The sequence below is a fragment of the Anabrus simplex genome, chromosome 6 (genome assembly GCF_040414725.1).
Source record: "Anabrus simplex isolate iqAnaSimp1 chromosome 6, ASM4041472v1, whole genome shotgun sequence".
In the NCBI taxonomy this organism is placed as follows: Eukaryota; Metazoa; Arthropoda; class Insecta; order Orthoptera; family Tettigoniidae; genus Anabrus; species Anabrus simplex.
This window is the reverse complement of record NC_090270.1, coordinates 352,755,771-352,780,291: the sequence shown is the minus strand read 5'-3', so window position 1 is coordinate 352,780,291 and position 24,521 is coordinate 352,755,771. Positions and strand designations below refer to the sequence as shown.

At 39.1% G+C, this 24,521-nt stretch overlaps 1 long non-coding RNA gene across 1 annotated transcript in view; it reads right to left on the bottom strand.

Annotated features, from left to right (window-relative positions):
• Nucleotides 1-848: 848 nt before the first annotated feature.
• The window catches only part of LOC136875816 (uncharacterized), a 296,775-nt gene continuing 273,102 nt past the window's right edge, over nt 849-24,521 (bottom strand). The window contains exon 4 of the long non-coding RNA XR_011018445.1: nt 849-1,364. This is a non-coding gene — a long non-coding RNA (uncharacterized lncRNA). The remainder of the gene's footprint in view (nt 1,365-24,521) is intronic.

Below are 24,521 nucleotides of genomic sequence, written 5' to 3'. Positions count from 1 at the left end.
CCTAAGCCCGTGGTATACCGCATGCAGTGGTACTTCTCACAGGTACTGCAAAACCACACTGAACCACTCTCTGCTTCTACTAATCACAAACCTATTGTGTACCTAACATAGTGGAACTACTCGCATGTAAAAGCTACCCATGGTGTTCCCTGCGTGATGGTACTGATCATAAGCAGTTTCATGGTTCTAATTCGATCATCTCTTGGTTGCCCCTTTAGTCACCTCTTACAACACAGGGAATACCGTGGGTGTATTCTTTGTCTGTGTCCCCCACCCACAAGGGGGTGCTGCAATTTTTTCCCACAGGAGTTCTTTTAAGTGCTGGTAAATCTAACAGCGCAAAGATATGAGCACCTTCAAATAGCAGCAGACACAGCTGGAAACAAAACACCAACATGGATTCAGAAAGCCTGCGCTCTTCTATCCTTGCTACACAGACTGATAAAATAATCTACAATGTGAGGTTCTGGCTTCACAACTTACAAAATAATGACAATTATGTCTCGTGTGTGCAAGTTGGGTGAAGCAAAAGGCCACATTTGACTCCAATGTAGACTGAAGAACATATAACTTGATAAACAACTCTGAACATATTGTGATGCATACACTTGTTGATTATAATTGATGAAGTTTCAGTTCATTAGGCAAAAGTGTACTATTTATTGCATTTGATATGATTATTACACAAGTATTTCCCAAATTCATTCCATTTAGTTTTAATTTGTGGAATATATGTCACGATCACAGAAGTCATGATGAAATAATAGCGTCTTACTGGATGCTTTATTATGAGTGAACGAAGAATTTTACTTCCAAGAGAAACTTTAAGTAGATATGTCAAAGCACTTGAAGGTGACCCCTTGAATATAAATGTCCCATGGCCATTCTGCCAGACCATCAGGCACTCTAGAAAAAATTGGCTTTGAGAGATTCCAGCAGTCCCTTCCATCTGTAATTTTTTAATATTAACTGGTACTTATTCTTCACAGTACCGGCTCTGTGCTGTTCTTTTAACTGTGTCTGCCTCTTACCCATACGTCCCAGGTCAGAGATTTTTACCCGGACTGAGGGCTGGTTCGAGGTCCACGCAGCCTACGTGATACAATTTAGGAGCTATCCGACAGTGAGATGGTGACCCAGTCTAGAAAGCCAAGAATAACTGCCGAGAGGATTCGTTGTGCTGACCACATCACACCTCCTAGTACTGTAGACCTTAGAGCTGAGCAGCAGTCGCTTGGTAAGGCGACCCTTTGGAGCTGTAGGGGTTTGGTTTTTCCAAGTTTTCATACCAAACAGGACATATGTTGCAGGATCACAGGAGAATGGATTGGTGGATTTTCATGAAGGGAGAGTAGGAGTGCTGCCTGAAACATAAAACACAATGTATCTCTTCAATGTTATTTTTAAAGGAAAATTCCTCATGACAACATCTATTTAAAATATCACTTTCGTCCGGTATCATTTACTGGTCAAGTGGAAGTGCAAATAAATAACCCTAATGAAGTTATCCTGGCTACAATTACATCTGTCTGTAGTTTAACCTGATAACCAGAAGGAAGAAATTAAATAAGAGCAGCAATAGGGCAAAAAGGATGATAGTGTGAAGGGCCAGGAAGCAAGTAAGTTGCAACATCTGCATGTTCACCCTCGTCTCCGAATCTCAGGAGCAACTTGAGGGGGTGACAAAGACACATGCTGAGTAATCGTCCTGTCGTTTGTTAATCATTAGTTTATACTATCTGTTGTACAAAGTGCCAAGTGAGCACGTGGCTCGGTGGGTAGCACCAGATACTAGAAATTGGTTTCAGTTTCCATTCTTTTTCCTTCCTATGTATATTTTAAGTTCATGGACACAAAATGAAAAACTCTGAGCATGTTTGGCATTTTTCCATATCAACACAAAAATTAAATACTAACACAATAATAATTACAATAATAAATACAATACTAATTAATGCCGCAAAGTCCGCTTCCATAGTGTAACAGTTATCACTATTAGCTGCCATCCTCAGGGGCCCGGGGTTCAATTCCAGATATTTAAGAATGGCTGGTGGTTAGAACGGTACACGCAGCTCACCTCCATTGGGTGTGTGCTTTAAAAGAGCTGCACCACCTTGGGACAATGACACAAGTTTACATTCTTTAATGCAGTGAAATTATCACAGCTGCAAAACTGCATAAAGATGGAATTTTTTACAAACGTTAATAACGTTCGGTTGCCAATAGATAATGCAGCGCGTGTGACCTCTACATGCATCATTTCAACCTCTGATAGGGTGGGGCCAGCGTGCGACAGCACCGGGCAGGAGCCTCGTGGGAGATGGCCAGTGCTCATTGGTCAGACCCAGCTCCAAAGTGCCACTACATTGCTGAGGCTTCGAGGGGTGCAGAAACGACTTGGCCACAGGCTAAGAACTTCCCATATCTGGAGATTTCTGTATGGTTCAAGTGACAGACGTATCTCGATCATTGCCCCAGGTGTATGCAAGGCAGGAGCAACCTCTAGAGTTCAGTTCAGTGTGGCTCAACCAATGAACGAAGGAGAGCGGAGAGTCGTACTGTCAATGGAATCTGTTCAGTATTTACTTTTTAAAGCATCATGTTCAAATGCGTTTTAATTTGTTTTCAAAGTAAATGTATTTCAACAAGATAAATATTTCGCTGAGTAGAACTCAAATACAGTATTTGTACATTAAATTATCTTAAGACTGTTTCAGTCCGATCAAAGTATGTAAATTTTTCTCATAGCAATACATTTTCTGCTGTTTCCACAAAATGGCATTAATGAAAATACATGGAAGACACTATTTTAGAAAAAGATACCAGATATTTTAATAAACATTTATGAAAACATTCACATTCTATTAGAAATAATCCAAGTAGTAATTTAAAAATAATTCCTCAACACACCAATATTCTTTTCATTGAACTAATTAACATATTTACAAACAAAAATTAATTACCAGTGAATATATTACTTCGTAGAATGCAATCCCTCCTACTTCACCCCTTCCCCTTAATCCAGGAACACATTTACTTAGCAGTCCTACAGTTCCATTAACCTTCAACAAGGCCTCCTTTCCAAGAGATATCAAATTAACAGTTTTTGGAATTATCTAATCAATCACATAATTATTACCATTATTCAAAGAATGTTACCAAACAGTTTTCTCAGAACTTGTGTATATGAAACAATTTATCGGCTCATAACAGTTTGGCCTCGTTCAGGTAGAAATGATTACATAAAACACAAATGACTGAAATGTCCTACTACTCACTGCCAAAAAAACACTATGTATTTCACACAAAATTTAATGTCAGCCCAATTGGAACCTGATCAAAATATTATGACTAGGGTTTGGATATTTAGGAAAAGTCATATTGTTTTCCTTGTCTCTGTTTTCTTGCCTGATTGGATTTTGGTGCAAATCAGGTGATTATCGTCACAATTAAGTGATTTTTATTTGTCATATAAATGCTCATTTTGGCATAAATGTCATATTTCGGCAGTTTGACGACAGCTGCTGCTGTGCAAAGTCATCCTCAACTTACCGAAAGCGAACTAGTATTCACAAAACTGCTTCTCGGTATCACGTGCAGTTAATACAAGTGGACTACTCTGTCTCATCTATGAAGATTGTGCAGGAGTCAAACTTTGCACTTATACAGAGTGCAATTGCTCGTTTAGAAGCTGCTAGCTTACAAACTCATGCAGGTATTGAAATTGTAAGAAGTGTTGAACTTTCAGTACAACAATCACATGGAATAGTTGGCGACAGTTTAAAACGGAAACTTCAAAACATACTTAATCGAAATGAGGTTATCGCAATGTGTGCAAGATAAATGATGTTCTTAGGAGATAGCAGTGATTTTACATTATTTAATTATGAACTATAATGTCTTGTGACGTAGAAAGGAGGTTTCCTTTTTAGAAGAATGTGTTAAGCGATAATCGGAGGTCTTTCGCGCCTGATGCTGTGAAGATGAATCTTGCCATACACTTCAATTCCACCCGCAGAGAAGAATGAAAAGGTACGAAAGCTTTCACTATGTGCCGAGCTACCCTTCTATAAGGTATTGAAAGACATCTACTTAATTCGTTTTGTGGTGCTCAATTTAAACTTTAAGGCATTTGAGCAACATTAATGAAATCTGGGCTTAAACGTTTCAAAATATTTTTTTAGATTGATTACTAGTTTTCTCATATTTCAAACCAACAGTGCAGGGTGCAAAAATGTTTTGACTTTTAAAATGTTGCACAATTTGATAATCTTATGAACTTAGTTCTTTATAGGTATGTATTCAAAAATGTTTGAAAAGTGAATTAAGGACTATAGCCTGTGAATAACTGCTAAATATACACAGTCGAAACTGGTTAAGACTTCTCCCACAAGTGTGTTTCCTTGGTTATTATGCCATTATTACAAAGTCGCAGGACGTGTCCTATTAAATACATGCTAAAGAAACCTGGACAGCACATTTACGACACTCTTTAGTACGATAAATATTCCGTCATTAGACGGAGTAAATGACGGAATATTTATTGTATTGAATTAGGAGGACGGTCTTTAGTACGTTCGTAACTCCCACCATAAGCAATATAAATTACCGTTCCCGGCCACATTGTGCGCATGACAAGCCAGCAACAACAAAGTAACGTGAAATGGAAGATGAAATGAATATAATGTAATAAAATCGTATTACTTACTACTCATTATTATTGGCCCCGATGTGCAGAGAAGGACTCACTTCTACCGAGGTTAAGTGTGCACCTACTTCAAAACAAGTACTGGTAGTTACTATGCTGAGCGGGGAGTGTGGAGGGGAAGTAGGAGACTGTGTCCCAAGGTGAACAACCTGAGTGTCACTGAGCGTGTGACGTGTTAGAGTCTGACGTTTCCGAGTCTGTGATGGAAGGTAGGTAAAATAAAATTTTGTTCGTTATTAAGAGAATGTTTTGAATTTTGATGTCCTGTATAACTGTCAGCTGTTCTATTCTCAACCAAAAATAGTAATTGTATTATGACTTCCAAGGTTCGTAGTTTGTAGAAAGACTGATGACTCCAGAAATGCACCCTTACCAAAATGATATTTTAGTGTGTGCTTCTGCACTTTACCCATAAGCATATTAAGATCAAGCAGCACATGAATGTTGTTCACCATCACTGTCTCCCGGTTCCTAGCATGCGACCTTGTTTTCCACACACTCACTTGTAAGCATTGCTCAGTACGCTTGAAATGTCCGTGCAAAAATAAAAACTACTTACGTGTTTGGGGTAAACCTTTTTTTTTTTTTTTTTCGACATAGTCTCCTTATAGGCTTATACACTTTATCCAATGATGTTCTAGTTTGTTGATCCCTTCCAAATAATAGGATTTGTCCAAGTCTGCAAACACTAATGGATATTTTGCAATCACCTCCTCGTTTGAATAAAATCTTTGTCCCGCCAGCCATTGAACAAATAGTAGTCCGAGGGAGCCAAGTCTGGAGAATAGGGGGGATGTAAACGAGTTGGAATCCTATTTACATTAATTTTTGCGACCACAACTGCTGAGGTGTGTGCTGGTGCGTTGTCGTGATGGAAAAGGACTTTCTTGTCAGCCAATCGCAGGCGTTTTTCTTGCAGCTCGGTTTTCAAACGGTCCAACAACGATGAATAATATGCACCTGTAATAGTTTTATCCTTTTCCAGATAGTCGATGAGGATTATCCCTTGCGAATCCCAAAAGAAAGTCGCCATAACCTTTCCGGCCGAAGAAACTGTCTTCGCATTTTTTTTGTGCAGATTCCCCCTTGGTAACCCATTCTTTAAATTGTTGTTTGCTCTCAGGAGTATAGTAATGTATCCATGTTTCATCCACAGTGACAAAACAACACTTAAAGTCCTACGGATTCTTCTGGAACAGCTGCAAACCATCCCTGCAACACTTCACACGATTCTCTTTTTGGTCAAGTGTGAGCTATCGTGGCACCAATCTTACGGATAGCTTTCTCATGTCCAAATGTTTATGTAAAATATTATGTACCCGTTCAGTTGTGATGCCCACAGCACTAGCAATCTATCACCATATCATGGATTTGATCAATGATTTCTGGATTCATAACCTCCACAGGCCGTCTAGAACGTTCAGCGTCACTTGCGCCCATATGGCCAGTCCGAAAATTTTGATACCTTGTAAGTCGCATCACATAACACCCTCAAAATGTTACTATCAGGAGATATAACTACACATTCCATGTCTTCAAGGGGCAAATATTCTTTTTGGGCACAATTTAGGCCACTTTGCGCACCATCAGAATCATTAGCGAAACTGCTTACACTACTTTCTTCCTCTCCTAACAGCACTTTCAACTTCAGAACCCGAAGGACCATGTGAGAGCCATGATATTTTTAATGGTGTAGGCCCATCGGTACTTCACCTGACAATATTCACCTCCTGTGTCAACTATGGGGGCTTTTTTTTTTTTACTACCCTATAGTCCCATTTCTTGGCATGCCGTTGGGAATGAGGTAAGATAAATTTATATTTATACTAGCTGATGTACCTGTGCTTCGCTATGGAATTCTACATTGTATACAGAATTCTAGGTTACGTTGTGCACACGTTGTGAGCAAGATTGTATTAAATGGCATAGCTCTTAACGTTACCCTAGAAACACGACAAAGAAGTCACCAAACGTCCTTTCTCATATGAAGACTGGGTTAGGGAATTTTCACTGTAACGGCAGGCCCCCTTGCCTACCATCAGTCATAATCAGGTTGGGGAGTTTTCTTTATAATGGTGGACACTCGCTCTCCACCTGTCCTTTTTACATCCTCAGAAGGACTGTGTTAATAGTTTTCCCAACTGAAATGAACATACATCATTACAATGACGACAGTACGAATGGCGCAATTAAAAGCAATGCTTTCATTTAATATACTTGATCAAATGAAAAACCACGTATTTTCTCACTTTGATCGGCAGCGTAGTACTGTTCGTTAAAACAGTCAAAAGTTCCAGATCTGGAATGACCAAGCCGCAGATAGCCGTGATCCATGAACACACTTCATCTTGCTTCAGCCAGGTGGAGGTTTTCAATAGTGGAGACTCCCAGGCCAAAAACTATGCCCTATCACTAATATGTTTCCTAGGAGTACCCGATGAGTAGAAAAATTTCAGTTCATTACATAGGCGGCGGAAAAATCCATCTGACTTGGAGGCAAATTTTTCCTCCAATCCAGAGGAGAAACCCCTCTTCACTGCTGATTTGGAATTAAATTAATGTAGAATTTAAGAAAAACTTCTTCCTCTTCACTTTTATTTAGAAACAGCTCTTTTCAGGATTGAATTTTGAGTTATTTAGTGAATTGTAGTGCTAGAATTTGGAATATGCCTAAATTGTAATTCTAGACCAGGTCATGCTGCTACTACTACTACTACTACTACTACTACTACTAAGTGAGCCTCTGCCTTAAGTGTGCACACTACTCCTTCAGAGTGTCAGAGTAGGGATCGAATAGCTGGAAGACTGAGGAACCAGTTTGTTACATACCAGCAGTATCAGAAAATGTATGAACCAGAGAAATGGCATGCTAAAGAAAAAGGTTTTCTAACTCCCCAGCTATTTCCCGCCAATATTCAGTCAGGCTGTTATACTCAGTACGCAGCAGTGATCACATCTATCTCAGTTGAGTGGCAGCATAAGAGACAAAGAACATCACTACAAACAATGGTCAAGGTAATGTTATTGTTGATCAATGACATGCGCTTCGAATATAGTAGGCCTTCACATTTAGTTTTCTTCTAACTCTGAAATACCACTCTTATCATAGTTGGTGCAGTAAAACTGAATAAAACATGAATGATCAGAAATTGTATTCTCTAGAACTTTTGTTATGTAGTACTTTTTTGATAGGACCAATAACATAGGTATTTAAAAAGTAAATTTTAAGCGCCTCCCCCTAAACTACAATATCATCCAGGGTGAATAAAATTGTTTATGACTTAGACTGTAGTTTCTTATTCCCCGACTCTATATACAGACTTCAATTAAATTCTGTTAACCCATTTTCTCATGACTCGGCATTGATATGGACTTGGCAATAAAAATTCAACATCATGAATATCTGTGTTATCAAAGCAGTTACGGTAAAATTGTACGACATAAATGATCGGAAATTTAATTCTATATAATTTTCGTTATGTAGTATTTATCGATAGGATGACTAATATGAATATTTGAGAAATCAATTTTAGGCCTTCCCCTAAACAACCATTTCACTCAGCGTGAGTAAAATGATTTATAGCCTAGATTGTAGTGGCTCATCCCCGACTTCACATACAGATTTTCATTAAACTCTCTTCAGCCGTTTTATCGTGATGCGTACACATACATACATCATTATACACTGTTATGCCTTTTAGCGTTCAGTCTGCAAGCCTCTGAATTTACTAAACGTCGCCACAATCCTCGATTTGCAACTAGTGTTGTGGCCTCATTTGGTTCTATACCTCTTATCTTTAAATCGTTAGAAACTGAATCTAACCATCGTCGTCTTTGTCTACCTCTACTTCTTTTACCCTCCATAGCAGAGTCCATTATTCTCCTAGGTAACCTATCCTCCTCCTCCTCCTCCATTCGCTTCATATGACCCCACCACCAAAGCCGGTATATGCGTACAGCTTCATCCATCGATTTTATTCCTAAATTAGCCTTTATCTCCTCATTCCGAGTACCCTCCTGTCATTGTTCCCACCTGTTTGGACCAGCCATTATTCTTGCTTCTTTCATGTCAGTTACTTCTAACTTAGGGGTATCTTATGAGTCCACCCAGCTTTCGCTCCCATAAAGCAAAATTGGTCTGAAAACAGACCGATGTAAAGAGAGTTTCGTCTGGGAGCCGACTTCCTTCTTACAAAATACTGTTGATCGCAACTGCAAGCTCACTGCATTAGCTTTATGACAACTTGATTCAATCTCACTTACTACATTACCATCCTGGGAGAACACACAACCTAAATACTTGATATTATCGACCTGTTCTAGCTTTTTTATCACCAATCTGACATTCAATTCTGTTGAATTTCTAATTTTCATACCATACTCATTACACCTATTTTCAAGTTCCAGGATATTAGACTGCAGGCTTTCAGCACAATCTGCCATTAAGACCAAGTCGTCAGCATAGGCCAGACTGCTTACTACATTTTCACATAACTGAATCCCTCCCTGCCATTTTATACCTTTCAGCAAATGATCCATGTAAACTACGAACAGCAAAGGTGAAAGATTAGAGCCTTGTCTAATCCCTGTAAGTACCCTGAACAAGGAACTCATTCTACCATCAATTCTTACTGAAGCCCAATTTTCAACATAAATGCCTTTAATTGATTTTAATAATCTACCTTTAATTCAATAGTCCCCCAATATAGCGAACATCTTTTCCCTCGGTACCCTGTCATATGCTTTCTCTATATCTATGAAACACACACAACTGCCTATTCCTCTCGTAGCATTTTTCAATTACCTGCCGCATACTGAAAATCTGATCCTGACAGCCTCTCTGTGGTCTGGAAACACACTGGTTTTCATCGAACTTCCTCTCAACGACTGATCACACCCAACCTTCCAAGATGCCAGTGAATACTTTGCCTGGTACACTAATCAATGAGATACCTCGATAGTTGTTGCAATCCTTGCTGTTCCCTTGCTTATAGATAGGTGCAATTACTGCTTTTGTCCAATCTGAAGGTACCTTACCAACAGTCCATGGTAATCTTACTACTCTATGAAGCCACTTCATCCCTGCCTTCCCACTATACTTCACCATTTCAGGTCTAATTTATATCTATTCCTACTGCTTTATGACAACGGAGTTTATTTACCATCCTTTCCACTTCCTCAAACGTAATTTCACCAACATCATTTTCCTCCTCCCCACGAGTTTGGCTGTTTGCAACACCAGCAGAATGATTTCCTTTTACATTGAGAAGATGTTCAAAATATTCCCACCAACTCTCCAGTGATTCCCTGGGATCTATAATGAGCTCACCTGAATTACTCAAAACACTGTTCATTTCCTTTTCCCTCCCTTCCTAAGATTCTTTACTACAGTCGAGAAAGGTTTCCCCTGCTGCTTGACCTAGCCTTTCCATGTTATTACCAAAACCTTCCCACGACTTCTTTTTTGATTTAACAACTATTTGATTCGCTCTGTTTCTTTCATTTATGTTTGGAGCCATTTCCGATAAGCCTTCTTTTTACGTTTACAAGCTGCTCTCACTTCATCATTCCACCAAGATGTTCGCCTTTTTCCCATCTTTACACACAGTTGTTCCTAGGCATTCCCTTGCTGTTTCTACTACAGCATCCCTGTACGCTACCCATTCACTTCCTATATCCTGAACCTGCTTACTGTCTACTGTTCGAAACTTCTCACTAATCACATCCATATACTTATGTCTCATTTCCTCGTCCTGGAGATTTTCTAGCCTTATTCGTTTGCAGACAGATTTCACTTTCTCTACCCTAGGCCTAGAGATACTTAGATTACTACAGATCAGATAGTGGTCTGTATCATCGAAAAATCCTCAGAAAACTCGTACATTCCTAACAGATTTCCTGAATTCGAAGTCGGTTAAGATATAGTCTATTATGGATCTGGTACCCCTAGCCTCCCATGTGTAGTGGTGAATAGCCTTATGCTTGAAGAATGTATTCAGAACTGTTAAACCCATACTAGCACAGACGTCCAGCAAACGCTTCCCATTTCCATTAGCTTCCATATCTTCCCCACATTTACCAATCACCCTTTCGCATCCATCAGTTCTAGTGCCAACTCTCTCATTGAAATCACCCATTAGCACTATTCTATCCTTGCTGTTGACCCTGACCACGATGTCACTCAATGCTTCATAAAACTTGTTAACTTCATCCTCGTCTGCACCCTCACATGGTGAATATATGGAGACAATTCTAGTCCTGATTCCTCCAACTGACAAATCTACCGACATCATTCGCTCATTTACGTGCCTAACAGGAACTATGTTGCGTGCAAAGGTATTCCTGAAAAAGAGCCCTACCCCAGACTCTGTCCTTCCCTTTCTAACACCCGTCAAGTACAATTTATAATCTCCTATCTCTTCCTTGTTATCTCCCCTAGCACATTCACATGCATCCCCTTTGCTGAATCAGCCAGTTCTACTTTCTTCCATAAGACCCATTAATATTGATAGCTCCCCATCAAATTCCATTTCGTTCGCCAAGTTGTTTCCAAGGAGTCCCTCGCCTGTCAAATGGGAGTGGGACTCTGTTACTCCCATAGGTCCAAGGCTTGCTTAAAATGTTCTGAGCTCAGTAAATTCATGAAGCAGGATGCTACACTATTTGCACATAGTCCAAGTGAGGATCTCTCCTCTAACGGGTTATGGACCACCGGTGAATTGTATAGTCCTAGCCGCCTGAGCACAACGAGGGCCACGACTCAGTATGTCCGAGATGCCCACTCCCATTCCATAGCAACTGGTATCCTGACTCTCAGGACCACTTATTAGGCCACTCAGCCGTTGGCCATGATTCACGAACTATAACGTGACTACAGTAACCCACACCACGAACCATGGTGCGTATATATATGCATACATACATAAATTATGGAAAAGTAAAGAGTCCATTTGATTGCTACTATGGACATGACTGATACAGAAATACCATTCTTTTCAAAATTCTGAGCAATGTACAGACAAAAATCTTATTTTATATATAGAGAGATTTTCCGCCTTTTCTGGCAGGACCGAGTGTTTACAGTGCACTATGTCTTCTGGAATAGGCTAGAGCAATTTTGTTACTTTCATAGATCTGTCTGTTTTATCCTTGGCTTTGACAATATGAAAGTGACTGAGGTATGAGCGATGCTAGTAATGCCATTCCTTCTGCAGCCAGTCGCTGCTATGAATGGTGTGAAAATGTTGCTCATGGGGTCGGTTGGTGTATGCATTTCAGTGGGCGACTGATATGTAATAGCAACTCTGGCTCGTTGAGGAAAGCAACGGGAAACTACCTCACTCGTCATTTCCCTAGTATGCCTCTTCAATGATGCCTAGGCCATCTATGACAGCTGATGGCAGAGCTGTTGAGGATCACACCAGCAGCATCGCTGACGGACTGAACATACAGAGAGATTTTACAACCACTAACAGCACTACATCCGCTAATGTCAGTTGAGGAGCTAATGAGGATGAAAAGAATGTTTGTGAATGAAATTGGAAACGAAGGTGGAAGGAAATCGGATGTGACCTATGAACTGGAACTATATGAACTATAAGAGAGTTTAAATACAAAATACGGCAGTCAAGATCAAGACGCCTAGGGGTCGATAGTTTCTATTTTTTCTCAACAGACAGCATAAGGCAAATTATGCTTCACTTCAATGACACGAAGTGACAAACTTATGAAACATGAATTGTCGGGAAGACGAAGGCTTCTGGAATTCAATGGTATCCACCTCCTGTTGATGGCGGTGGTAGCATAACACCCACAATAATTCCTACCTGTCAAAGGTGACTAAAAGGGGCCCCAGGGTTTCTGAACTTGCGAGTGTGGGTTGGCAACCAAAGGGTCCTTAGCTGAGTCTTGGCATTGCTTCCATTTACTTGTTACAGGTTCCTCAATTTCATCTATCCTATCTGACCTCCCTTGGTCAGCTCTTGTGCTTCTCTGACCCCGACAGTATTAGATCATTCAAGGGCTAGGGACTCTTTCATTTTCACGCCCTTCGTGGTCCTTGTCTTTGTTTGGCCTATACCTTCATTTTTTGAAGTGTCAGATCCCTTCCATTTTTTCTCTCTGATTAGTGTTATGTAGAGGATGGTTGCACTTCCTCTTAAAACAATCACCACCACCATCACTCAATGGTATCTAGAATTTCCATCAATGCTTCACAGATGCCATTTTTGCGACAAGCAGAGACAGCAGCACAAACCAGAGTGGCCATTAACTTTCCGTTAAGACACGTGTGTACAAGAGATACAGTGAATATTTTTCATAACCTGCCCCCCAGGAACCTAAGACAGTGGAAGTTTCCACGCTCTGCTACTCTCTCCTTGCCTCTGGACGAGACCACTTGCAAACTTTCAGTCTATAGTGAACACATTGTTGGAGCTAGAATGTCTACCACTGGACCACTGGGCGAGTTGGCCATGCGGTCAGGGGCACGCGGCTGTGAGCTTACATCCGGGAGATAGTGGGTTTGAATCCTGAACCTGTTACACATCTGTGTTGGTGTGACGTACAGCATCTAGCAAAAAATAAAAAAAATAAAAAAAGTCTACCGTATATTGCAGATAGATGCGACCATTCGAGTAAGTTTTTCAAACTTCTCATTAGATTTCTATGTAGCATAAATACAATCCATATTCATCATAAGTTGTGTGTAATGTTTGGTTTATCATGATTCTTATAAAACAGCTTTGAAAATATGTATCATATGTATGAGATTCGCACGACCATTGGTACGACTTACTAGAAGGAAATTACACACTGTTGTCACTGCAGTGTTGGGTATTTGGAACAATGGTCATTTGTTGGTTCTTATTAGTAATTGATTTATTTAATGTGATTGCAACACACACAACTCATAATAAAACTGTCTGCTAACCTGTTAAAACTAATGCAACAGAGGATTTTCTTTCAGGGTTTACTCTGTTAGCCTTCGAGGATCCCACGTCTCACCAGAAGGCAGTGGTTTCCTTCTGTACTACCCCCAGATGGACAGGTTGCCTCCTCCGCCAGTTCAGCCACACTGAAAATTTTCATTTTAAGCCTTGACTGCTGTTAAGGTCTTCACATGTATCCCTGTGCATGGGGCCCATGTTATACCCGACGGGACTGGGTCCCCACCAGAATTTTGCCGCTACCGTAGCTTCGACTACAGTACCGTTGCCCACCCCTATGGCGTGGATCCGCCTGACAAGATTTATCTATGTAGATACAGATCATCTCCGACATATCATGGACTGGGTTAAGGCAGCTCCATTGTTTAAAAAAAGAAGTAGAAAGAAGTGCACCAATCCTAGGGACATCACCCTTTTGTGACACTACCTTAAGATAATTGAGAAGATTATAGAACAGAGGCTGAAAAAAATAATGGAAGACCAATTTAAAAAGGAAAAACATGGAATTAGAAGAAATAGAGGAACTACAGACCTAATTTTTTCACTCGGGCAGTCAAGGGAAATTTTTTGGGAAAAAGGGAAGGTCCTGATAATAGTGTTTTAGGATTTGTAAAAAGCATATGACAGAGTGGAGAGGGGAAAAATATGGGAATGTTTAGAAAAACATAATATCCCGGAAAAACTAATTTAAAAAGTTCAGATGTTGTATGATGGTTGTGCAAGTAGGAGATGAAAGAACTCTGTGGTTTAAAACAAGAAGAGGTGTAGAAGAAGGGAGTTCTCTTTCCCCATTTCAATCGTGGATACTATCATAAAGGAACTCAAAGGAATAGATAAGATCTTAATGCATTTGTTTTTGCTGATGTTGCCATTTGGGGAAAAGCTGAAAGAGATGTTCAGAGGTGACTGGATCTTTGGAACACCAAGTGTAAAGAATGTAAGTTAACTGTGAGCTAGAGCAAAACAGTGGTTATGAAAGTTATAGTATTTTTCTACTCTGATGGTGGGCGGCCTACATGCTGTCAGGGGAAGCGGGGAGCATGGGGCCGACCAATCCAGCACGACGCGAGAGGCCGCTAAGAGAGAGAGAGAGACAGAGGCCACTACTACAACGTTGCCAGGAGCGCCCGCGCGCGTTAAAGTTGTGTTGAAATCCACATAACAATGAAATACAGAGCTTCGTATGTTACAGTTAGATTATGGCCCATGGATGAGTTTTATTATTTTTATTTATGTATTTATTTCTATTATTTTCTTATATCTTCGATGTAGTATGATACGAGTTAGTTAGTAATGTATATAACAAGTGCATTGACAACAGACCGAAAAACAATTCGTTCAAAAGTACAGAGTTACACAACACATTTTCTTACTTTATCTTACCTTATTCCAGCTGAAGGATCCGTGTTACAGCACCCCGACACTCGCCATTGTCACTAGAGCTGTCACCGGAAATATCCTCGTCACTCGACTCCTCACTGTGGCTGTCGTCTCGCAGATTTATGATGATATCGTCCATGACTGTGTCCAATACCACGTCCCTTTTGTAATCGTCCTCTTGAAATTTTTCAGCATGAGACACACAAGCCTTCCACTCCTGTTCGGTTACTTTATCCAGCTCCTCTTCCATTAAAGATTGGGCGTCAGTTTGAACGTTTTGTTCCTTTTCCCTACAGCAGTTTTAACGTTTCCCCAAACCAGCTCTATGGGGTTATATTGACAGTGATAAGGTGGCAGGCGAACAACGGTATGACCCTTTCTGTCAGGAAGTGTATCAATTTCGTACATTTTTGCCTTTGGCTTGAATTGTTTCACAAGAGACAACAGTTCGAGTCTGGTGTGATTGCTGTCATGAGGAATATTCCTAGCAGATAACCACGATATAATATCAGCTTTTCGTGTGTTCGTTGTAGGAATTCGTTCTAGCTGTACTGAATGGCAGCTGGCATTGTCCATTACAATCATTGCGTCTGTGATGTTCCTTTCGTCAAGAGCGTCTAAAAACTTCAAAAACCACTCTTTAAAAACCATAGCGTTCATATCAGTGTGGTAGTCATCACTGGTCAATTTCACCTTTGGCCTGAAAACTAATTTACATTCCTGTAGAAAACCAGTGCGACTGGAACCTACGTGACAAACAATAGTTCATCCACCTTTCCCTACAGGAACTTTTAAACCTCCTGTACCCTCTTTATCTTGCCAGATTTTCGTTGGAGCGTAATCCTGATGAATGTAAGTCATCTAAATAAAATATATGGGGCGATGGGTCCTTATTCCTCAGGAGATGCATTTTTCTCAAAAACGTTACTCTGGCTGTTACTATATCAGCTCTCTCCATTAAAAATCTTCTCCCGTCGTTGCTTTTTTTATACTTGAACCCCATAGACTTCAGTATCCTCCACAATGAAGTAACTCCACATTTAAATTTTATATCTCTTTCTAAATCACCACATAATTTGTTCAGTGTTGGGTATTCACCCTTTACGTAATAACTGAGGAGAGTTCTTCTAATTACATCTTTATGGAATCCGTTGATTGCCTTTGTTATACAGTTCCTTTTGATTTGTTTGTGCGGTGATTGAAATGAGATGGAACCAGATGACTGGGTACTGTCTTTACCTTCCTTTACTATACGCTGAACCACACACTAAAGGACCATTATTTTCTGCTTCCTTTTGAAAATATTCATGAACATTGCTGATCAGTTTTCTACCCTGGCTCCTTATCTCCTTCCTCTTCGCCATTGTACTATATACGTATAGTGCAATTATTATATAAAAAAACACCACAGAGCAACACAAATAGAAATAGAAAAAACGAACGTCACATCACTGCCACGAAAACGTTAATCGAAGAATGCAGTAAAGGACGCGGCAAGAATTACTCATAAAACAAACTCATCAAACAAGCTCTTTGTAATACCCAATGCACACTAAGACTACTCGGCAACACAGCAGTTCGTGGAGCGAAGTGAACGCGGCAAAGTCTCCGGCCGACTGAATAGTTCTCAGCGCCACCGCTAGGCGATCTTTTGTCTGATTGGGCAGTGACGTACTGCCCGCACCCCACTTCCCCTGACAGCATGTAGGCCGCCCGCCATCAGAGTAGAAAAATACTATAGCAGGATAAATACACCGTGTAACCTCACCCTCGAGGGAGAGAACATTGAATGTATAAATACCTTTAAATATCTGGGGAGTACTTTATCAAATAACGGTAGTGTCAAGAATGAAGTCTTAAACAGGGTGCAAAAAGATCAAACTTCTTCAATCAAGTGCGCAACGTGGTATGGCACAAATGTTAAAAGAGAAGCAAGTCAACTGCAAGCTTGTGAAATGAAGTTCCTTAGATCAGCCGTACAGAAAACAAGGACAGAAATAGGAATGATCAGATACGAAGAGACCTGTAGGTCAACCTGACCACGGAAGAAAGGCTGTGTTTAGCAAGGCTGAAGTGTCTAGGATACGTTAGACAGGCGTAGGCGACTCAAACTCCAAGGAAGTATTCTGAAAAGATTCTTCCAGGATGAAGACCAATTGAAGCCATAGGAAAAGGTGGTTAGATCAGAAACATCGGATGCCCTAGAGAGAAAAGAAGCATACCATGACTGTAATAAACGGAGGCACATCCTTCTTAGACATCCTACCCTGCTCCCTGGAAGGAATGTAATTGTATTGGTAACTATTACGATTTTTAGACATTTGTCAGTTTTTGCTCCGTTATCTGCTTCTTGTTGTAATAACAGTTTTCCCCTTGAAAACATTAATATGTAGCACTTTTAAAACAATAAATGCCTTTTTGTAGTGTGACATCTTAGACCTCCCATTTTTATGGCCAACAGCGAGATAAATCTAGGTGAGCAACTCTTTTTCAAGGAACCACTTGAGACCTTTCAAATATGGATATTGTAGTGTGTGGTGAGAGGAAGAACTGCAATAGTGGAAATATAATTTTAAAGTTTTTATTTAAAGTGTCTGAAAGATTACATTTTTGGTTGGAACTCTGGACTCTACTGGAATTTATTTTATTTAACTGCAAGAAATATTAATTTGGATATGTGCGAATAATTTTTCTTTTAGGCAATAGGGAAGATATATGGAACTGTAAATGAACATTGCAAGATGCAAGGAGTATTTTGATTCAAAAATTATGTAACTAGTAAAATTGTATTTAAGAAAACCTCAAGATTGGATTGTTAACATTGCAAGAGTGATTAAGTGACCTGTATATCATGATGTAATATGGTGAAAATTATTTTTTATGTAACGATGTTTTCGTTGTGAAACAGCCTATACTGCATGTGCGGTCATGGGTGTCGCAATAGGAAATCTCGAGAAGTTGCTATCTTAATATGACCTATTAGCGAAAATTTAGGGAATCTAGTGGAAATTGTTTCCCATTGGTTGGTTATGAATCGGGCCATTTCCGGACTTTCTGCCGGCTTCGGAAATAGCATGCGTGTGCTCGGTGTCATTTACATCCGACCGCCCTATTGAGCGCAAGCGTGAGGGCTTCCCTCGGGAACTCATGCCTTTCCGCGGTAAGTGTCATTCCAATGTTAATCTCAATGTTATCTGGTTTTGTTTAATGTAATTTTTTACTTTGGTATTTCGGTATTTCCTTGCTTAATGTCATTGTTTAGTTTTAAATTTAACGTGTCCGAGTTAGCCCTTTTCTTTAATTCAACAATTTGTTCATTTGTGTTTTTGAATTCGTAATTGTATCAGTTTGTCAAAAGCGTTAAGTTTCAACTGCTTTGTGATTTAACTTTTGTAATGTTTCGTTTGTTATTTTTAATATAGCTGAGCTAGAGGGTGTTTCTTGTAAGTCTTTTCTCCCCCATAACGTCATACATTCCCATAGACCTCGTAGGGCTTCCTTGCACCTTCCACTCTCCTGTCTTAGTTGTCATTTTTAGGCCTGTAAGGGTTCCCTTGTAATGCGTATCAAAAGATACTCGTCACGTTTCCATGTTCTGATATGAATACACCGCCACTGCGTCATGTTAATATTTCCTTATTCATATTGTTAAGTGCCTATATTATTATTACAACTATTTCTTTATTCTCATTCATTTATGTCAATATTATTTATTATTATGATGATGTGTAGGCGTAATTGTCCCGATTACGGTTACAGATATATCACAGAATTTTCAAGATCCCATGGGTAGATAATAATGTAACCAGTAAGAAGGTAAACAATCATGCCAGTAAACTTCACATGATTTAACCTTCACAAAATGCAGAAAAGCAGCCTATTTTGGTCACATATTAAAAAATGAATAGTACGGCCTGATATAACAGATAACAGATCATAGAAGGCCAGGCGGACGTGGGCGAAGATTAAGTTGGGCAGCAGTGGTTCGACATCATCTATACGATAACTGACATGGAAAGAACAAAATAAGAAAAATTATTCCATGTTAGTTGTCAGACTTCTGTGAGGAAAACATATGAGTAACAACACATGAAATTTATAACCCTTAATTCTGTGAGGAAACAACACCAGAAGAAAAGAAGACAAAGAAGTTAAAAGCAAAGAAAGATCAACTTCTTTCATGAGTATTTGAAGATGTTGCTCACATCCTTACCTTATCAATGACACTCATATCTGTGGAAAATGAGCTGATGGTTCATCCGATCGGTGTTCATTCGATGAAACGCACTAGACATTGCAGGCTATTCTGTTATGCAGCATTCGTCTTGCTCTTGCCCCACCGTATTGTCCTACGCCATTTTAGGACAACGAGAAGAGGATGGAAATCGCTGACAGAATGGTGTAGATGGTGAAGTACTCTACCATCTGTAAAATACAGAAGAAGAACTAATGAACATACTTTTATCTCTTAATCATTTGTTTTAGACAGTCTGTTGAATTGGACAATTGTCACGACTGTACAATATTTCCCATTGTGATGTTTTAAGAACTATATTTGTAGTTGTCAGCTGAGGATGACCCTTGAAGGGTCGAAACCGGTAGTGTGAATGATAGTATGTAAATAAATGTATTTATAAGGTGGAGGCTTCAGTATCAATTTCATGTTGTAGCTACAATCAATACGGAAATGAAACTCGTAGATTATGACCATGATCCTTTTGTTATCATTTTATTTATAATTTGTTCACAGGGCAAGCAATGCAGTTCCTTCAACATCATGTTTTGCTCATACTTTGTGAGCACCATCAGCCAAAATAACCTAATTCAAGGTAGGTCAGTACATGTCCTAATTTTAATATCTGTTAATGGTTTCATCCTAAATATAAAGAATTACTATGTATTGGAAAGATGGTTTTTATTAATGTATCAACTTATTCTGAATTCAAATACGGCTCTTCAATGAGATTCATAACTTGCAAAATATGAAGGTGACCGAGGTATGAGTGATGCTAATAATACCGTTCCTTATGCAGCCAGTCCCTGTTATGAATGATGTGAAAATATCACTCATAGGGTCGGTTGGTGCATACATTTCAGTGGGCTTGGCAGACTGATATGCAATAGCAACTTCTAAGTGAGGAAAGCAACGGGGAACTACCTCACTCCTCATTTTTCTAGTATGCCTCTTCAGTGACGCCTGGGCTATCTATGACAGCTGTTGACCGAACTGTGGAGCATCAAACCAGCCTTCGGGCTGAATACCCAAAATACATACATACTGCACCCGCTCACCTCCTGAGTCCCAGGCTAGCCTTAATCTCAGGGGTGATCGGTTATTAAAAGATGTTAAAAATTTTAATCAATAACAAATATATATATATATAGGCGCACCAAATGAACACAGGGATGAACGAGGCATGCAAATTAAGGTAAAGGGGGGCGGCTCATTCATAGATACAAATTATAAACTCCACAATAGGACTGGGAAGTGACAAATTCCATGGGCATACTGGACTAACTACAATAAAAAGATATGAAAACTTGTTTCCTGTAATAATTGTAATCACTTGTTGTGTGCGATTTATGTAAATAAATTGCTCCTTATTGCAATTATTACACTTAGAAATTTCCATCCTGAAAAAGAATACATAGATACATTTGAATTCACGTCACTACTCTGGTAGTGTGAAATATTTGGTGAATTCGCCCCATGGGTTACTGGGGATCGAATCCACATCCGTATGAATGGACGTTTCACTGCTGGAGATGATCTTCCGGAGACGAGGGCATGAGAGTAACTATTTACTGTCATCTCCACGTTTCATTGGACATGAGTCACTTCCCGTATGTACATTCTAGTGGGCCGGATCCCCACCGTGGAAATGTTATTGTATCTAAAAAGGGAATTTATTTTACGGACAAACTCTAGCCTATATTTCCAGATTCACAAACATGCCAGGTGTAGCTCGTTAACTCGAAACTTATCTCAATATTTACTTTTGTCAATACGACAAGACGTACGGAAAGGTTCATTACTATGCTCATACAATGAAGACATGTGCCATCCGTGGGTTATTCCGCACCTACCGCCAACAATCTCCCACGTGGAAAACCAACATCTGGTTCCGACCAATTCGACACATGACGACTGTCCCTATCATATCTTCCTATGATTGATAATGATAGTTATTTAATATTCTTTATCCGATCATTATATTCTGTGATTACCATCAATTATTTTATTATTATCATTAATTTCAATTATCATCCTATATTTGATTATATGCTATCCTTTGCCGACGTTTCAAACAAAGTGTCGTTTTTCCTCTAATTAATCCGCACAAATTAATGATCAGTTTCATAATAAATTATTATTATTATTATTATTATTATTATTATTATTATTGTAACTTAATTTCACGTGTTACACTACTGTTGGCGATATTTATGGTTAATGCATAAACTCTTACAATTTCGGTCTACTTTGGCACTAAGCAATTAATTTAAGACAAGATTCACTTGGATTATTATTATTATTATTATTATTATTATTATTATTATTTTTAAAATGGAAAGTTTATATTTTTATTTCCACTATTATTTCTAGAATTTAGTCACATACGAAGTATGTTGAGTCCCAATATGAACCACCAAGATCCAATTTACATCGATCGGGACACCACGGTATTCGAAACCGCAACCTTCATTTCCGTACTGCCGTTAATTTTATGGGGACACCATGTCCTCCCGAGACACATCTCAAATCCCATGGCACATCGCAGCTGGGTAACTACATCCAATGCCTGCGATTGCTAACTTAATTCCTTCCTTTTCATTTGAAGTCCCTTTTATTCCACTGGAACTCTTCAAACATGTTATTTAATAATTACTCCTCGGTGCGTGGATTCTGCCAATCATAACACCAGCATCGAGATTTATCTATTTCATCATAAGAAACAGTACAGCTCAATTCTAACCTCATTCCGGATTTTCGTCCTGCACAGCTTCCGATCTTAAAAATGGGCTCAAACCACTCTGGGCTTTCAACATAACGTGACCATCCTATACCTGCAAAACGAATTTGTATGGTTATGATAAAGTCCAAAATCATGAAATCAACAATATACGTAAAAATCAAATTTACTGCCCGAATTAAAGTCTTTTACGCCACATGTTATCTACATTGATTATTACTTTCACCTGGAAACTTTCACAGCATTATTATTATAATATTTTAACTTGCGAATTTATAAAGCATTATTATTATTTCCTTCACTTTAACTTGCACACTCACAAAGCATTATTATTATTATTATTATTATTTCATCACCTTCCGTACGCAAACACAAATTTTACACACCCTGGCACTTTCATAATCTGTATAATACATCCAAGTTCATCCAAATAATTTTAACACAAGACTATAGATTTTTATTTAACAAATCCACCAAAAACACGACAGATTTAATAGAATAACTATAGAATTTTAACATCCAACAAAATCATTCTCTCCACTTTTAACATCGTCATTCAAACCTCAAAATTATTCCCCATCATTGAAAATAACTTAAATAAATACAGTCACCTAAGTAAACTAGAAGTTCAGGACTTCATTTCTATTTTAAAATTGGTTGTTAGTAATTTTTTCACCTTTGACAACACTATACATCAACAAGATGGCTCAGCAATGGGCTCACTGGCCTCAGGCATCTTGGCAGAGATCTATCTACACTTCTTAGAATACAGAAAAATTGATCATTTTACCAATATCCTCTTTTGGGCCAAATATGTTGATACGCTCGTTATTATGAACGAAGAAATTAACACCGCAGCTTCTACACCTCTACTTCAACAACATTGACTCTCGCATTAAATTTACTCTCAAATCCAAAACTAACAAAAGCTATACATTTTTTAGATTTAACTATCAACAGACATCCTCCTCTTTATCATACAAATTTTTTTCTTTAGAAAACGAAGATAAACAGCAACTAAATCTAACGGCTATAACAATTTCTTCATAGATCGAATAATTAATAGCCAGCCCCGTGGTGTAAGGGTAGCGTGCCTGCCTCTTACCTGGAGGCCCCGGGTTCAATTCCCGGCCAGGTCAAGGATTTTAACCTGGACCTGAGGGCTGGTTCGAGGTGGAATAACGTGAAACAAATCATGACAGCAGTAGCAATGAAAGTGATACCAAAAGGCGTTGGTAATAAAAAGAAATGGTTTCATGAGGCATGTCAAGATGCAGTTAATGAAGTGGCAATATGGCATAATAAGTGGTTGCAGTCTAGTAAGAATGTAGATGTTGAGGAACTATACAGAGAAAAACAGAAAGAACAGGTTGGGGGTTGCACATAGGGTTAACGGCTCTATTGCATTAAAAAAAAAAAAAAAAAGGTCGTTACGAATATCTCACATTTGCCTCGCATGAATAAGAATGGATATCAAAATATGACGACCCTGCAATGGAAATCAGCTTTATGAATAGGAACTTGGAATGTAAGAACCTTGTATAAACCTCGATCCTTCAAAATCCTAAGTCAACAGCTAGAAAAGTATAGAGTGGGAATTGCTGCAATTCAAAGGACTAGATTATTACGTAAGGGTATACAGGACATAGAGAAGTATGAGAGTGGTAAAGAAACTGGACCCCACAAATTTGGTACTGCATTTTGTGTCCAAAATTCACTAGTATCGTCAGTACTCTCCTTTGAACATGTGAATGAAAGACTATGCTATTTGAGGGTACATTCTAAATGGTTTAACATATCACTGGTGAACTGCCATGCCCCCACAAACAATAAGGACTGTAAAAGCATACTGTATAATTTGTATAATTTCATCTCTCCTCATCCCTGACCCCATATAAGGACACAGGACGAAGGAGTACACGTACATAGTGTCCCCTTCAAAAGTGGTAATAATTTAGTAAAAAGGAAAATTATTCATTTCATCAGCGTGTTGGAACATTATTTAATCGCCAAGAGGGTGAGATTCTGTACTTCCGTGCTAGTGCGAGCCAGTCACTTTGCGAACCGGTTTTTCCCGACCTACCAAGAGAACGAGGAAGCAGGGTGAAATTCCTGTTATGTGGCCTTCAAACACATGTGTGCGTACCACGTGACCCGGCGAGCAGCCTGATCTCAATCGATCAATAAATGGAAAGTCCAGTGACGTGAAACTGGGGCAGCCAATAAAAATGACAATCTTCACAGGAATACAACAAATCCACCAATTAGATGTAATTAAGGGACACACCTACGTCTTACGATAGGAAATTAATGGTAATTCCAGAGGAAAATTTTATAGAGGCTTTTGTACTTCTGGACGCCAAAATTTGAGCATTACTCTGACTGCAGCTGCGGAAGAGACTGGACGTCGTTTGCTTCACTGGAAGACTTTACATTAGAGAAGGCATCAAGGACTGTATAAACAGCAATTCAGACACTCGGAAAAATTAGCTACGATTTTATTTAGGGTTA